The sequence below is a fragment of the Ailuropoda melanoleuca genome, chromosome 11, assembly GCF_002007445.2.
Source record: "Ailuropoda melanoleuca isolate Jingjing chromosome 11, ASM200744v2, whole genome shotgun sequence".
Lineage (NCBI taxonomy): Eukaryota > Metazoa > Chordata > Mammalia > Carnivora > Ursidae > Ailuropoda > Ailuropoda melanoleuca.
Window position 1 is genome coordinate 52,239,919 of NC_048228.1, and position 15,258 is coordinate 52,255,176.

The 15,258-nt window shown below is 42.5% G+C and overlaps 1 pseudogene; it reads left to right on the top strand.

The window, feature by feature from the left end:
• The first annotated feature begins 14,088 nt into the window (after positions 1-14,088).
• LOC100464989 lies at positions 14,089-14,737 on the top strand (annotated as a pseudogene).
• Positions 14,738-15,258: the final 521 nt, after the last annotated feature.

Genomic DNA, 15,258 nt, shown 5'->3' on the forward strand with positions numbered 1-15,258 from the left:
AGTCTTTGAAGCAAGGTTTATTGCTTGCAATTCCATCAGAATGGTATGGGAAAAATGATTTAGGTATATAAAATACAAGTTTCTATCTATTATTTTTAAATTACAATTTACTACTAATACAGTGATTCTTAATTTTCTAGAGGGCCTTCAGTGTTACCTGAAAATTTCTAAAAGGTTCACGTTAAAAGCAACAGCAAGTATATGACAGTGATGGTTTCTTATAGCCCGGAGATGGGTATTGAAATAAAATACTGGGGCGCCTGGGTGGCACAGCGGTTAAGCATCTGCCTTCGGCTCAGGGCGTGATCCCGGTGTTATGGGATCGAGCCCCACATCAGGCTCCTCTGCTATGAACCTGCTTCTTCCTCTCCTGCTCCCACTGCTTGTGTTCCCTCTCTCGCTGGCTGTCTCTATCTCTGTCGAATAAATAAATAAAATCTTTAAAAAAAAATACCAACAAGGCTTTGTAATTCCAGTGGGGTTGGCAGAGAATCTTCTGAGTTTTGAAAGTGCTCTTCCTTTGCAGTCTTGGTTTCCTCACTGTCAATGTTAAAAAAGGAAACTGAACTTTGGACACTACTACTGATTTGCTGAATATTATACACTGGTTTGATCTGATATTATTATTATTATTTTTGGCCTCTGGTTTCCTGTTTGTTATACATGTTGCTGCTCTCTGCCTTACAGAGATGATGTAAGAATTAATTACCTAAGTAACACTGTACTGTCAAGGCGAAGCTTGTCAACTTGGTCATTATTTCTTTCCTGTTCCTACAATCTCTGCATACTCCTATATTCTTTCATAAGGATTTCATTTCCCTTTACACTTTAACTTCTCTCAAAAATTGCACTGTTACCTTCCCAGTTTTGCTAGTCATACTTTTCTTTGTATTCATACTTTTCAAAAGTAGAACATGACATGTAGATATATGAGACCCTTTTCTATTATAGGTCTTTGAACGTGAAATGTGAGACACAATCTCCTGCTTTTTGGTAATTCCTCACAACAGCAAGAAACTATCTAATCTCCTAGCCCTAATAAAATAGAAATGTTTTTAATCCATGTGTTTTATTTATTTAACAAATACTTATTGACCACTCACTGTATGTTATACATATGTCAGTGTATGACATATGGCAAGTGGGATGTTTATATAGTCAAACATATAACTGAGACGGCAGCTGGGATCCCCTTTCCTTAGATATTTAAGGAAAATCGTCCAAATACTTATGGCACATCACAGGAGAAACACATCACCCTTGGCAAGATTTCATTGTTCTTTTAAATTCCATGGGCTTACATTCTCATGGTCTCTTCACTCCAATTTCCTGATGACTTCAATGACTTAATTTTCTTTGCACCTCACCTTCTATGGCTGTTCTGTTTTCTATGCCCTGAACAGATCCAGATGTGGAATTCAGCACCCTTTCCTTGATTTCTTGCAAAACACAGGCATTCATGCATTAGTGTACTTTATTAAAGATTTGGGATCATATAGTGACAAAGAACCACATAGAAAGTAATTAAATGTGAATGTTACCCTACTCTCTTTTTAGAATCTCTTAGGCCACCTTCATTACTGGCAGCTGGCCGATTTCACTCCCCTGGCCCCTGTGTATGTTGGTCCTTTGTTCTCTTAATAGTCTCCTTGCATTTCCCCCATTGAGCTTTTTCCAATCGCCCCAACTCCTGCCCATTTTAAATGCAAAATGATTTTATTCTTAGTTTCACTGGACCATTCCAAATCATGCTCCAGAGGTCACAGCCATGGTGGACTGTGAACCTCTTTTGTTAAATAGAAGACTCTACAGAGAAATTTTGCCACTCCCTCAGGGACAGAAGTGTCTGCAATCGGTTTTGGTTTTAAAAAGCAATGTAGTTTTCAGTTCCCTTGCACATGTGAACAATATACATATGTATCGTGATGGGATTCGCTATGGAGGTCTGGACAGAGTGTGGTGAGATTCTTCAGGGGAGATACCTGGGAAAGGCAGAATAGCTTCACAGAGATGAGATCTGAACTGGTTTTAAAGCCCAAGAATGAATTTATCAATCAGAAAATTGGTGAAAAGGACAAGAGAATCATTTATCCTAGATTACTCTATAAATATTGGTATAATTAAGGGAACCTATTACCTGTAATTAGTAACAGTGTTAGAAATCATGTTTTCACCCTTCATGTTTCTTTCTTTATTTATTTTAATTTTATTTATTTTTAAAGATTTATTTATTTATTTGAGAGAGACAGAGACAGCGCACGTGTGCGTGCAAGTGGGGAGAGGGGAGTTAGGAGAAGGAGAGAGAATTTCAAGTAGACTGCATGCAGTGCAGAGCCTGATGCAGGGCTTGATCCCAGGACCCTGAGATTATGACCTGAGCTGAAACCAAGAGTTGACCTCTTAACCAACTAAGCCACCCAGGCACTGCCACCCCTCATATTTAAAAATATGTTGTTTATCCCTTTCTTCCCCTACCGATCCTCCTAGTTCTTATGTTCCATAGATGAGAGAAATCATATGATAATTGTCTTTCTCTGCTTGACTTATTTCACTTAGCATTATCTCCAAAGGGATAAAGAAAAGGGGGGTAATCAGAGGGGGGAATGAAACATGAGAGACTATGGACTGTGAGAGGCAAACTGAGGACTTCAGAGGGGAGGGGGTGGGGGAAGGGGATAGCCTGGTGATGGGTAGTAGGGAGGGCACGTATTGCATGGTGCACTGGGTGTTATACGCAACTAATGAAGCATCAAACTTTACATCGGAATCTGGGGATGTACTGTATGGTGATTAACACAATATAATAAAATAAAATTAAAAATATGTTGTTATCCTTTCTCAACTCACCCTGCTATCATGGGAGCTTTTCAAATTCTTACTTTCATTGACTCTAATATTTGTTACTTCAACCTCTGCTCTTTTCTTTCCACTAGACTTTGGACTCGTCTTGACCTATCTTCCTACTCAATGCTCTGCTATTTCAGCTGTGTTCTCTTTAATAGGTTTACATTACACAACTTGTCAGTTCTTAATTCTGAGTAATCACACGTTTTCCCTTTTACTCCTGCTCCTTTCTTGCTATCTCCAGAGAAAATGATACAATGAGAACTGAAACCGAAACCATTTCCTGTTCCTCTGCTAAACAATAACTCGGTATACTTTCCTGTCCCTATGGTTAATGATTCTGAGATCAAGTACAGAATCTCTTAGCTCCTTGTTCCAGGAAATATTTGCTCCTGAGAAATAAGACTGACAGACTGACCATAAAAATTTGCTTCAAGACCCTTGCCTCACTGAGTACATCATTCCCAATCTATTATGTCATAACTCTGTATAATCCCAACCTGACTAAAAATCACCTAGCCAGGTTCTAAAGCCTCTCAATATCGTCCTCTGACTTCCCTCTGCCAACATGCTGCTCGGATTCTATCAAGGTGCTCTTCTCTCTTCCTGGAGGCTAATAAACTTCGCTCTCCTAAGAAAAGACATTTTCCTGGTGGCTTGTAGGGGAGTCAACAGAAATCAGTCCCATTTGATATGTTAGAGCTTCACGCTATGATCTCAGCTGCATCTTCTCCAGTGTCCAGCAATACTTTGCTTCGTTTATGATTCTTTTTTAAGCTTTCCCCCACAAGAGCAGCCCTTGGTCCCTCAATCTTAACAGGTGGTCTAATTCCATCTTCTCTGTCCCTGTGAAGATAGGAAGTGAACTATGAGAACAGTTTCAGTGTGGTCTTCTTAGAGCTCTCTTTGCCATTGGTGTCTATGACTCCTGTGAGCTTCACCTTACCGCTGCTCATCTTTTGCCATTTGCCCCTGAAATAAAAGTGCCTCACAGGTTATTTTTTTCTTCTTTTCCTCTCTTTGAGGCCAATTTCATTCAGTTTCATAGCTTCAACAATGATCTCTACGCAGATAGTTTTACTAATCTGCTTTTCTAGCTCTGACTTCTTATATGAACTTCAGACATAAAGACGTGACAAGAATGAACCTCTGTTTCAACACAACTCACAATCCTTCCTTCTCCCACCTCTGCTATTTCTCCTATATGTCCCATCTCAGTTAATGACCATCCCAATGACCATTCTCTGACAAGGAAAACAAATAAAAATTTAAAAAAAAAAGTACTATCTAGTTGTGGCAAGATTTTTGGTTAAGTGGACCTCAATTTATTTTTCCTGGCAAACATAAAAAGAAGTCACAGATTTTCTTGCTCTACCATTCAGGTGTGCAAAGAAGATAGAGTTTCTTTATTTTCTATTTTGGATCGGAAGGAATGAGAGCTAACACTTAGACGTACGTGCCTAAAGGTTATCAGGAGAATTAAAAGCTGATGTGCTCCTGTTCACAAAATCACAGATGTCTGCCGATCTTCCTACACAGTTCCTTCCTCAGTCCCCTCCCTGATGAGGTACAGAAAAAGAGCCTCAATGGATTAATATCATGATAACCCCAGCCAGGAAGACCAACTGTCTTGTCTCCTGTTGGAGGACTAAGTAAGGAGTTAGTCTTACGTGGCTTACCAGTCTTCTACTACACATGGCCGTTTTGGTGGATGGATAAATCAGACGTGGAGGGAAACCACATTAGAAAACTCCTGTGATTGGTTTCTTGGGTGAGGGGCTGACAGTGGGGAAGAGCCATCCTTCAGTTCAACAACAGCTTTGAGGCTTTATGGTGCCGCTGGGCTGCTGAGTTTTTTCTCAGTCCCCTCTGCTACATGAGACCCTGAGACTCTGGTGTGCTGGCTTAGACCCTTTCTGTATCTCTTTAAGTACTCTGTACTATCATTTTTACTCTGCTCTGTTGGTATCGTGTTACTGTTTCCACAGGGTCACGCTAGAGTTTGGTCTTCTCCAGAATTCCCAAAGGAACAGGGTACAGAATCCATTAGCACTCAGATTTCCTATTAAAGTATATACTCTAACTACCAGGTTTTCTGCCTGAGGTGTTCTAGGGCCACCACAAAGCACACAAGACTGACTCCCACTTCCATTCTGTCCATTCTTCTCACATATCCCTGGGCTGGGGCTGTTTGGGCTTTTTTGTACTTCCCTTCCATCCCTGTGCCTATTTCTACTCATTTTCAAAGTGGAATATGCTCTTCCCACCCTTTCCCAAAGATATGATGATAGAATGGTTACTAGAAAACATGCTCTATGGGGGAAACAAAATCCACAGCAGTTTAAAGCATTCAGAGTATTAACACTCCTGCCACAGAAGTTGTTGATATTATTAAAGAAAAAAATTCAATGACACTCGTTAAAGATGGTAAGGTGGACTTTATTCAGGACCATTGCAATAGGTGTAGAAACCACATAATGGGTTTTTACAGTGGACGAGAGAGATCATGCTAAGCCTGACCACAGCATGGGCCAGTGGGAATTTATAGCCGAGGAGCAGCGTGGTGGAGGTCAGTTCATGCAAAATCACTAAGTGGAAACATCAAGGGCAAAGGGGGATTGCTGGCTAAACAGACATGTTGGGACTCTTGCTAAACTCAGGCCAGAGGGATCAGACATCACCTGAGGATGTTGGAGGATGAGGAACCTGATCAGATATCCAGGGTGTGGAGTTCTGGTAGATTTGAATTAGCAGGGTTCTTGCTGAAACTAGTTTTACTAGGAAGTGTACATATGGGCTTAGGAAGATTCTAGAGCCTGATTAAAGTTTAATCAGGCAAAGAAACTTTATCAACATATAGAAGTTTTCTGGGCAGGGGATGTCAATTTTGCAAAAGGAGGCCAGAGGTATTGTGGCAGAAAAAGGACTAAAACCCAATCCTTTCAGTTACAGGCACCCATCATCAGAATTCTAAGTTACAGATATCGTAAGGGTAGAAGGGATGTTTCTTACCCGTAATGGGTGAGACGTAATGGCAGAGGAGAGCAGTCCAGTCAGAGGTGTGCAGGTGGAAAGAAGGAAGCTGGTTCTTTGCCAACATATGCAACTGAAGAAAAGTGTGGTCTGCGACTGAGAGGCAACAAACACTGGACATGTCCTAGCCCAGACTACCCGCGACATGTGGGTGCTCAGGGACGTGATGATGCTGGGGAGTCTGGAGACCATTTTGTTATGGTAGGAGCAAGGGCGACACCATCTTCCCTCACACAGAAGCTTCCCTGTGGCCTGTGGCCGTGCCTGAGGCAAGGCAGAACAGGATTTCTTGACTGCCTAACTACCAGCTCCAAACCGGTTCTCCAGTTTGAAGGCTCAGTAGTTCATCCCCAAATAACTGTCTTGGAGATGTTTGTGACATTTTCCAACTTTAAAGGGGCATTTCTGACTTTTGGTTCTGGTATCAACTGGGAGTAAGCGGGATTAGTCCCTTGGACCTCTACTGGACTCTCTCTTCTGGTTTTCAGAGAATCGATTGCACAACCTTGACCTATAGTTCATCAGTTTCTCACAGATTCTCCATCCAGGAGGGAAGAAAGAGAGAGAGCTCAGTCTGAGGGTGGGGACAGAACTTAGTTAAGAGGAGATAAAACAGCTTACTTTGCCATCACTGTTTCCTCCCCCAGAAAGAGAGTTTCCTCGGAGTCTAAATAGCTGTGAAATAAAATCTAACCATTTGACGTTTTCAGCATCTGATAAAACTGATTTGTTCTGTTCAGGTAGCTTTCTGGCCATCTGTCACTGTCACTCCAGTCTCTGGCATGAAAAAATCTCTAGTGCTCAGGCAATCTCTGCGGTCCTGTCCTGCCCTGTTCCCTGAGCCTGGAGACACCAAGCTGGGGCTGACATTTGGGTCCCCTGCGGGTCATGCTGCCCAAGTCAGTGATGGAGCCTAGGGAAGTGCCAGGCTCTCTAGCCCTTTCTGTTGGACAGCTTGACTGATCACAACTTTGTCACCTCTTCTGATGATGCGTGCCTGATAATGCAGTTCTTGGGATTTCAGAAATGTGTTGTTGCCCAAATAGGAGTTGAAAGGCCACTGATCCTTACTCAGGCTGTCAGATTTCATTATAAAAATATGATCTATGCAGTTTCTGATGTGGTGGTGGGAATGGAGTGAGAGAACAGCCTAATTTACCTTCTGTGCAAGTCATTCAAGCCTAATTTAAGGTTTTTTTTTTTAAATAACTCTTTCCCATCCACTGAAATGAAACTTAAACCAAGGTCCATGAATTTCTGGTTACCATTTTGTCCCAAAATGCAGTCTCGGTTCAGGACTTAATATGTCCAAACCAAGTGAAGAACTGAAGAATTACTATGGCTTCTTGCCTGAATCTATTTGGCACAAGGGAGGGCAACTCTTTCATTTAATTGCTATGACTCCTTCCTTTACCTCTAGGGACCTAGTGAGACCCTTCTAGATTCTTTCTGCTGAGGTCCCCTTGGACCTTCAGATAGTCTTCTTAGATAAGATCTAAGAAAACTTCTAAGAAACCAGCTTTCTTGTGCATGATCCACATCTCATCTACAGGAAATATTCATGCTTTTTGCCCCCACAAACTCTGGGAACACCTGCCAACCCCAATGCAGACACTATACTTTACTTCTCTCTCAGAGCAGTAACTAGGTACTATCTCAAGCTCCATATATTCTCAGCTCTTTCCGATAGCTGCCCACATTCCTCACTCTCTGAGTGGTTCCTGACTTGAGGTCTGGAGAAGGCAGATTTTCCTTATGCCCATGAAATGGGAGCTCATAGCACAGTGACAGTATCCCACACAGCACAGTCTGCCAATATCCCATACCTTTCTCTGCCTCTCCAACTGCTTTTTTTATAAGCTAAAGCCTATGATCAGTTAAGGGTCACAAAATTGGCTTTCAGAATTGCCTTTTTAGCCTTCATGGTGGCACATAGATAGTATTTATTGTTTTGGGGACCTCAGCTAAAATTAAAACTAAAAATTTCTATTTTAACGTGTAATCCTATATTTCTTGGATCTCACCAGGCTGTATATTCAAATTGGTATGGAACTACATTTTTTCTGGATGTAGAGCTCACCAGTATTTATCACCACTATTATGGATACTGCTATATTGTGGTTTATAACAAGAAGTATATATTTGGTCTTCATCCTCATTCCCAAGTGATGACAGCCAAAAGGTATCTTTGTTATGTTAACAAGGTGATTTTTGGGAAGGACTTGATGATGGAAGCTGGTTGCCGGAGAATCAACCCAGAGATTAGAAGTTTGGAACTTTCAGCACCCCACCCCACCTCCAGGGAGGGGAGAGGGGCAACAGGTTGAAACAATCGCCAGCGGGGGCAGTGAGTTATATCAATTATACCTATTTAATGAAGCTTCCATAAACCCCAAAAGAACAGAAATTAGACCGCTTTTGGGTTGGTGAACACAAAGAGATTTGAGGAGAGTATCACTTGGAGAGGGTGTGGGAACCCAGCACCCCCTTCCCTACATCTTGCCTATGCATCTCTTCCAGGGGACTGTTCCTGAGTTATATCCTTTTATAATAAACCAGGAATGTAGTAAAAATAAAATGTTTTCTGGTTTCTGTGAACTAATCTTACAAAGTAATCAAACGCTAAGAGGGGGACATTGGAGCCTATAGGGTGCATCAGAGGCACAGGTGAACAACCCAGGCTTGGGACTAGCATCTGGGGTGGGGGGGCAGTCTTGTGGGACCGAATCCTTCAACCATAGAATCTGATGCTATCTCCAGGTAGGTAGTGTCAGAATTGAGTTGAATTGCTGGTCACACAGCTGGTGTTGGAGGACTCCTTGGTGGTGTGGGGAAAAACAGTGGAACTGAGTGTCAGAACCTTGGATACAAAAGATAGAAACCCAGCTCACATTGGCTTGCCAAAATACAGACTATATCTACTCAAAGGATGGTGCAGTCCACAAGTAAGAAAGAGCAGGATCTGGGTACTGAAATGAAGTAGATAGGACTTGTTCTGCATTTCCCTTTTTTTTTCTTCATCTCTTATGTTGAAGTATAAGTTTTTGAAAAGTACCCTTTAAAAATGACTCTTAGGCAAATACAAACTAAGCCATGTGTCAAGGCCTTTATTTAACTTGTTAATTAATGAGAGAACCGTAGTGATATTAACACTGGTTCCAACATCATTTGAGAAGCTATGCCTTTATAGGCAACTCAGTAGAGGCATGCTAAAATATGACTGCCGGGGGGACGCATAAACTGGGTAATATCCAGCAGGCAATGAACGGAAGTGTTTAGGATGATCTGTTCCACTGGACAGGCATCATTTGCATCTCCACTTAGACAAATATCTATAGGTTGACATGGGACTCACTACTTCTGGATCTTCCATCAATTAAAAAGAGTGAGTCAAACTACATTCATTTCCCTAGGTCGTTTTTGGGAGGCCTTCATCCCTGAAAGAACATGTTATCTCACGTTTTGCCTTATCTCCAAGTTTTGCATTAATTCCTCACAACCCTAGCCTCTATGTGGGTTTCTTTCTCAGGCAGGCTTTTTACCATGTATCAATCTCTGGCAGTTCTAGGCTCTGTTTTCCTCATCGTTTGCAATCCCAGAATGTCTTTTCCCAAAAAATTCTGTAGAAGTGCCGTACTTTCATTTCATGGCCTGACTTTGGTTATGTGCCCATCCCTAATATAATCACCACAGTCAAAAGGATGGACTCTATCAATTAGCCTTTTCTGGGACCCATGCCCACCTCCTGGAGCTGGGAAATGGATCAATTGTATTCAAACTACTAAGACTTAGAGGGAAGGGAAGTAGGGGTGGTTTCCTGAAGAAAAATTTAATTCCGTTACTGGAAGAAGGGCACATAAACGTTGTGCAGTCGAAAGCCATATTTGTGCTCACGCAGGCCCTCTGGCCTCTGCAAGGTCTTTCAGAGGTTAATGGAAATCCTCTGGAACGAGTGTGCTCATGCAGGAACTGCCACGTGCTGGGGACCAGCCATAGCCAGGATGTCCCACGTGGTGCATCTGTTGCTCCGTGGGCATCCCGTCCTCTCTGCGGCCGCTGTGCTTCCTCTAAGCACCAGTGCAACGACACTGGACTCCTCGAGGGGCCAGGGTTCTGCTTCGGCTCTGACATGTTGAAAATGCCCATTTTCCTTTGGTGACACTTTGTTAGAAGGTCACAACACAGTATGTTTCGACTCCATATTTTTTGAAGCTTTTTTTTAAGTGAACCCCCATCTTTCAGTTTTCCTTAATTTATTAGTAATTAATGAGTTAGTCCTTCATTGAACTTAAGACAGGGACAAGAATGATAAATACTGTTACACATTCAAAATAATCACTTTTCTGTCAACTGAGGCTTTGCTGTCCATCAGGTCCCTGGAGCCTCGCTTTGTCTTCCTTCAGAATGAGTTCTTCCAAGAAGCATCTGGGTCTTCCTGCGATGGCCAGTGGGCTGGCTGCCACAATAGTTTGCTGAACACGCACGGACGTGTCCATGTGTTCTTGGCCTCCAGCTGGGAGCTCAGCCTCCAGTAACAGAGTCATCAAGTATCCGAACAAAAAAGCAGCTTACATATTCAGATCTCTATCATGTGGCAGATGTAGTAACCAAGGGTGAGAGAGGCACAGTAGTTTGCCGAAGATCACGCTGCTTGGTAGTGACAGAGCTGAGACAGATCCGAGACCCCCTGACATCTTGACAAGTATTCTTTCTACTTCTGATTTCTGCCTGTTCTTACAGACAAGGATATACTGAAATTGTACAGACAGAATAGTGGGCGGAGAAAATTATTTCCTGGTTTAGAATCAAGTAACATTATACTCCATACATTTAAAAAAACATCAGCAGAATTTAATTCAGAACTCTCCTTTATATGTGGGATGTCTGTTAATCCTAGATGGTAATTTGCCAGTTGAAAAACATTCCGTAAAGGAAGAAGTATTTGCTCTCATTTTCCCATTTTTTTTCATCTCTCAATTCCAGTTACGTTAGGGGCTTTTCCAGCCCTCTTGAAATCTGAGGTAAAGTTTGTCAGGTTTGGAACAATTCCTTCCTTCCTTATTAGTCCACGCTAGTAGAACCCCTTGGTAAACAATGGGGGTTTTAGAATGAAAGGGACAACTCCTGGCTTTTCAAAAAGTAGCCAAAGAGAATGGAAGTCTTGAAGAGAAGCCGCCAAACTTTTCCAGGTTAGAGTAACAACAGCTTATGGGGGACGACACCGAAGGCATCCGCAGAATCCTGAGCACCCCAATATCGTGTAGGAATGCAGGTTAGTTTCCGAGTCCCTGGACATGGAGACAGACTACGGCAGTGGGCTTGGAAAGAACGAATGGACTGAGAAACAGCGCCGTGGGCTGAGGGCCTCTGCGGCAGATGCGAGGAGGGCCGTGACCGAGGCCCAAGCCCAGGAGGATGAGCTGTGGAGGCTGGCGAGGACTGACAAAGGCTCTTGTGGACCCAACTTTGGTCGGGCTCCTCTGAATCCCCTTTCCAACCTCCCCTCTGCCGTGGCAGCTCAGTGTTGACAAAGAATCCTGCCGAGTCACTCCCCACCCATGACATCTGATGAAGCTCCTTATTGCCCACTTCGGTGTATGCTTGGCCTCCTTTCAGCAAGAACCCTGTTGGGTCAGTGTAGTAAGAATCCCCCTCATCCGGCTCCTCGCCTGTAGATTCCCACCTGTCCTTAGTGTAGTAGGACTCGAGCCCCGTCTCTCTTCCCATTGTAAGCCCCTATTTCACAGTCAAATAGAATCTCCCTTAACGTTCTTTTTAAAAATTATTTGTATTTATTTATTTATTTTTTAATAATAATATTTTTATTATATTATGTTAGTCACCATACAGTACATCCCTGGTTTTTGATGTAAAGTTCGATGCTTCATTAGTAGCATATAACACTCAGTGCACCATGCAACACGTGCCCTCTTTACTACCCATCACCAGTCTATCCCATTCCCCCCCACCCCGAAGCCCTCAGTTTGTTTCTCAGAGTCCATAGTCTCTCATGCTTCATTCCCTTAGCGTTCTACTAGTGTCAGAGTAAGTGTTTCTTTAATGTTAGGCGAGAGCACACTCAAGGCCCCTACTGGCCAACTTGTTCTGGGAGGCTACGCGAGCTTCCCCCAAATCCAGTCGCTGCCTGGGAGTAAGGGAGGGAGGAATCCCAGACTGAAGAGAAATGAGCCCAAACAACCCAAACAGTAAAACCACAAGAATCAGGTTTCCTTGAAATGATACCATTAAGTATTTCTGTTTGCAATGAAAATCGGGGCTGGTAAGCCGCGTTCAGGTACAGAGAAGTAAAGAAAATTGTATGATTTTGTATATTGCAGCTGCTTTACTTCATTTGAGAAGCATATATTTCTGCAAAATATCACTTCCGGGATAATTTTTTGATCCTGGAAACATAAAATGTACCTTTTGCAGAGACTGAGTACTATCTATTAACAGAGTTTTCGTCTTGTCACATTAACCCTCGCTACTTCAAGAGTCAAGAAGAGTCAAGGGGGGGTGCCTCAAACTTGGTTATTTCTGGGAGACCTTCATGGCGTGCCTGTCTTGTTCAATCGGAAGTGAGGCCTTTGTGGCCTCGGGTACGCTTCCTCCCCACAGCCTCTGCATGTGCTTAATCGGTACCTTATTTTTCATTCCTCGAAAACACCCAATCCAGATGAATACCTATGCTTCTGAGCTCTCCAACTAATAGTTAGAGAGGTCTGCCACACTTAGCCCAGCTCTGCAAAATCGAGCAAGCTGCTGTTCATCAGGCAGTAAGTGTCAGGGTGACAAATTGCCAAATCCAGAGAGGCTTTTCCTCCCAGCAGTGAGCGCTTTCAGATCATTTTGCTTTTACATTTTGTTTGTTGTTGTTTCTTTTTTTTTTAAGATTTTATTTATTTATTTATTTATTTATTTATTTATTTATTTAAGAGACAGGGGAGAGAGAGAGAGCGTGAGCATGAGCGAGCAGGGGGAGGAGCAGAGGGGGAGGAAGAGGGACAAGCAGACTCCAGGCTGAGCGGGAGCCTAAGCAGAGCTCAATCTCACCACCCTGAGATCAGGACCTGAGCCAAAACCAAGAGTCGGAAGCATACCTGACTGAGCCACCCAGGCACCCCTGGTTTTCTTTCTTTCTTTCTTTCTTTCTTTCTTTCTTTCTTTCTTTCTTTTCTTTTCTTTCTTTCTTCCTTTCTTTTTTCTTTCTTGTTTCTAATAGAAGAAGGAGAAGGGGAAAATAGTACTGTACTTTGTTCAGTCAGATTTAGTTATGAATCAATAGCTGTCCCCAATGCAAAGAGAATATTCATCCTGTTATAGCTCAGACCTGAAAGACCAGGGAGCAGAATATATCCTTGGAAGTATAACTGTTTTCATCCTTTTCCTTCTGAAGGACTATGGTAGTATTTCAAAAAATTAAGGAGTGAAATGATGTATAATAAACATGTATTTATTACTACCCTTTGCAAATAGTGGCGTGCTGGCTCCTGACAGTCCACCTCATTGCCTGAGACATTCTGTATGCAGTTTGCCAGCATATATTTATAGTCACAAGAGCTTTTTCTTTGAAAAGAGGCCCCTTTGTTCTGGAATCTGAAGGAAAAAATGAGAGTTTAAATTGGGTGTATTCTAAAATAATCTGCTGAATCAACACGTTCAGAACAATGTGTCGTCCACCATTCTTTTCCTCACTCTATTCTCTCACATACAGTCACATAACCAAGGGAAACGTTAAGGCTGGGGTTATGCCTTCCACTAAAGATGAAAACTTTAGGACAAGCACCCTTACTTGGTGTGAGATTGAACTAAATACCTATAAAATCCCTTCCATATCTGAGACTGACTTACTCAGATAATTTAGGCTCCTAAATTTTATTGGGCATTAATTATTCGAATAATTCACGTGAAAACATTTCAAGGCATATGTAACATCCATCATCCAAGTTCAAAGTCACTGTTTCACTTGTAGCTTTCTTGAGCCGAATGAACTTGATTTCCCATCATCCATCTACCATGAAGCTTGGAGATGTTGTTGGAATTCTATCAATTATCAGACTATCATTATCTTTCCAGACTGTTATGTTTCACCCTTCAAGCAAAACCCTTCCCTTTCTGGAATCTCCTACCCTCAGATTTTATCACCTTCTCTGGTGTCATTCAAGTCTGCTCACTCCTGGTTTTTCTCTGTGGCCTCAGTCCTTCCCTGTTATGTCCCCAAATTCTCATCATGGGTCACTTAAGGATCCATTTGATTTCACACCAGAAATACCTAAAAGGATAGAAGCAGCTGTAAAACAAAGCAAAACAAAACAAAAACCCAAACTATCCAGATGGGCGCAAAGCAGCAGCTGTGCTTCCAGACCTGGATTTCGCCCAAAGACAGAGTGGATGGCTACCTATCTCTGCCACGGACAAGGCTGAAGTTCTCCAAGGACCTCTGGTGAGAGTATAGGAAGTAGCAACTTTTTATAAAATGTGTAATGGAAAGCCAGTTGGAAAGTATCAAATTCAGTTCTCCTACTACACCTTGCATGCTTCAAAGCTCTGACACCATACCGGAGGCCATTCAGGAAAAGCTTGGAGAAAAGGTTGGGGGTACTATACCTGACAAACTTTTCACTTTCACAGAGGTGGAATGTTTAGGGGTCTGTGTTACTGCACCCATGGCTCAAAGAAATAACAACTGCCATGAAGATCTGACGCCTCAGGGTATTGAAGAAGTTGATGAGCTCAAGGCTGGCAGAATTCCAAAACCTGAGCCAAGGAGTAGATGCTTCTCTTTGAGCCAGCTGGGGGTCTTAGCTCTTTGACTGAACTACCCAAAGGACCTGGCTTTGGTGTGCAAGCAGGTCTTTAGTTCATAGTCAACTACAAATATGTCACTGGAGAAATAAAGTATGAATCTCCTATTTAAAAAAGGAGGTCTTGGCCTCTTTGAAATTCATGACCTAACCACCTCATTCCAGTCGTTACCCCTCTCCCCTTAATGACTTACTTTTCTTCCCTTTCTGAATCTCTTAATTAAGGTTGCATTCCACTGTAAGAAAGAGAAAATTCAACCAGTGGTTTAGTTTAAATAAACAGGTGCTTAGTTTTCTCATGTGACAGTAAGTGGAGGGGTACAGGATTTTAGATATTTTATATGGCTTTTCTAGGGCTGCCATAATAAAGTACCACAAACTGAGTGTCTTAAAAGAAATTTATTGTCTCATCGCTCTGGAGGCTAGGAGTCCAAGATCAAGACGTCAGCAGGGTTGGTTCCTTCTGAGGTTAGTGAGGAGGAATCCGCTCCACGTCTGTCCCCTAACTTCCGGTAACCCTGACTTTGTCTCCAAATCTGTCCCCCCATGACTTCCACTCCTTGATGCTGGCACCGTG